We start from the raw sequence: 1,603 nt of genomic DNA, 5'->3' as shown, positions 1-1,603 counted from the left end.
AAATAAGCAGCAATCAGTGCCTTCATAAAAATGTCTGCTACCTGATAATGGTTGGAACATGCCCAACTTCTATCACCAGGTGCAAACTTTCTCACAAATACAATGATAGCTAATGGCTGCATGTTTGCTCCATGAGTGCAAGATTAATGCATCCGTCGAAAGATATGTTGCTCCAATGTTATCACAAATAGCTTTAATTAGCTGAAGGTGCTGAACATTGAGATCTTGTAAAACATGTTGAACCCAAGTGATTTTGATGTCAGTTGCTAAGAATGTCCTATATTTGGCTTGGATTTTGGATCTTGAAATCTCGATGAAGAAAAATGAAAAAGCTAGATATAGAGTGGGGAACGTTCGCAGCCAGCCCAATCTACATCTAAATATCCATAATGCCTTGTAAGTACTGCAACATGCGACGAACCTATGTTGCTTAGATGAATTGAGATGCTAGATTGATAGCAAAAACATATCCAGTCTCGTGTAGGAAATATATTGCAACCCGCAAATCAATCATTGGCATGAAATGTGATTTGATACAAAGTCTCCATGTTTTGTTCTCCATTCTCATTTGATATTCGGTGAGGTAGCCACTAGCTTTGCATGTATCATGTTGTATTTTGTGGCAGCTCCTTGGTATATCGAATTTGAGAAAGGAACGTGCCTTCAAGAAGAGAAGTGACCTCAACTCCTAAGAGGCAATGAAGAGAGCTAAGGTGTTTCATGACAAGTTCAGTTCGTAGTATATGAACTTTCTGCTGACAGACTAGAGGAAGAACCTATTATCACTATGCCCTCAACATAGAGAAGCAATAGAAGCATTTCATTTCCGGCTATATATATATATATATATATATATATATATATATATGAACATAGAGGTCTGAAAAGCTTTGAACAATCGAAAACAAAACCACCAAGCTTCTAAAAGCAGGCTCAAGGAGACAATTTGAGGCCAGGTAGTGCATAACAGCAGTCAATAAACATGATCCGGAAACTCCGGATGAATGAATCCTTGAGGCTAGTTCATAACTGTTGCGGCCAATCCCTTCATCACCTGGTCGCCGGGAACGAGCGCCTGCAAAAAAAAAGTCCACACTGACCGGAGGCGGCTCCGGCGGGGACCCTCCGACGGTCAAGTCAGAGAGGTGACTGGGCAACAGTGAAAAGAAGACAGAGAGCTCAATCGAGAGAGAGTGAGAAAGGGAGCAAGCCTGTTGTTTTTCCAAGGCTCCTAGCACTGTAGCCTTCCCCGATATATATAGTGGAGCGTAGTATGGCGCCGTCATTAATGGCGCAGACAATTGAGAAATTGTCAACTTGCCGTAGACTGTCAGAGTCACCGTGAAAGTGTCACATCGCCGTGGGGCTATCAAATCACTAGGGTTGACAATGCCCTAGGTGGGATAATGCCCTTAGGCGGCAGTGCCGCATGCTGCTGTCAGGACTGACAGTCTCTAGCAGCTGTACGGCGATCGGAGGAGTCGACCGACCTTAGGTCGGTGGCCAGCTGTGTGGCGTCGGATGGAGATTCGGGCCCCTTCGACGGTCAGTCGGGCATGTTGCGAGAGTCGGCCATCAGACTTCCTGGTTCAGTCGGTCGGGA

This window comes from Elaeis guineensis, chromosome 4, assembly GCF_000442705.2.
Source record: "Elaeis guineensis isolate ETL-2024a chromosome 4, EG11, whole genome shotgun sequence".
NCBI classification, from domain to species: Eukaryota; Viridiplantae; Streptophyta; class Magnoliopsida; order Arecales; family Arecaceae; genus Elaeis; species Elaeis guineensis.
This window is presented reverse-complemented; position numbering follows the sequence as displayed.